The sequence below is a fragment of the Protopterus annectens genome, chromosome 9.part0 (genome assembly GCF_019279795.1).
Source record: "Protopterus annectens isolate FY-2018-M chromosome 9.part0, PAN1.0, whole genome shotgun sequence".
Classification (NCBI taxonomy): Eukaryota; Metazoa; Chordata; order Ceratodontiformes; family Protopteridae; genus Protopterus; species Protopterus annectens.
The window spans coordinates 1,359,386,736-1,359,387,815 of NC_056743.1; positions in this window are offsets into that span (position 1 = coordinate 1,359,386,736).

Consider the following 1,080-nt stretch of genomic DNA (forward strand, 5'->3'; position numbering starts at 1 on the left):
TGTGTGTGTGTGTGTGTGTGTGTGTGTGTGTGTGTGTGTGTGTGTGTAATGTCCTTGAAATGTATGGAAAAATAAATGCTCATATGTACAGCCAGATTATTAATTCTAATCAGCACTGAGGACATGCCATTGTATGTACATTGCAATACATTAAATCCCATTGAAAATCTCATCTTAGTGTACTAAAAGGCTAAAAAAAGGCAATTTTTGTCCTCAGCGTATGGCAGCTGTTAAGAATGCCGGACCATGTATGATGTGTACTGTGAATCTGGTAGATGTACAAATACCAAATGTGCTCTGATGGAAAACTGATCTCTGATTAACAATCATCCGCAAACTATGTTTTTCTTAATACTGTTTGTAAGGATGGCTGGCAGCCCCAACACCCTCCTACTTCTTAAGAGAAGTTGTTAATAGTGGTTAATAGGGCCACCAGTCTTCAGTTTGTATAAAAGAAATTACAGCACCACTATAAGTGAGTAAACAAACAAATAAATAAAAGCAGCATGTTTATGTTTGATCTGAGTGTCAGCATTATGTGTGAAACTAAATGTTATTGTCCTCACTCTTCATTTCCTTAGAGCCTTCCAAGTGATACGGTGCATTTATGCAATTCACGTAACATGATTTGCCATGCTTAATGATTTCTGAACATGGTCCTGTTCATTTGATTGCAAGTGAGAAATGCTCTGCTATAAAGAAATGATTCTTAAAAGTAAAATGTATTTCCTTTTGTACCTCTGCCATCTTAATTTCAGATTAGAAGGAGATAAGATAAAAAACACGAAAGGATGTAAGGTTAATTATTATATGATAATCTTTCACCTTTGGGTACCAGGATTTAGTGTACCTCAGTAACATGTTAATATTCTTGAGAATGTTGCCAAAAAGAATTATTTTGTTAAGATTTTTACATTGACTGCATTTCAGGCAATGCATCCAGTGCCATTACTTTGGGTATTTTGTATATCTTAGCTTTCCACATTCTTCAGACTCTGATCAGTTATTCAAATAAATGTGCCCATAAATTTCAGCCAAATGTGTTAAACAAGTAGATTTGGTTACACAAATGCATTGATT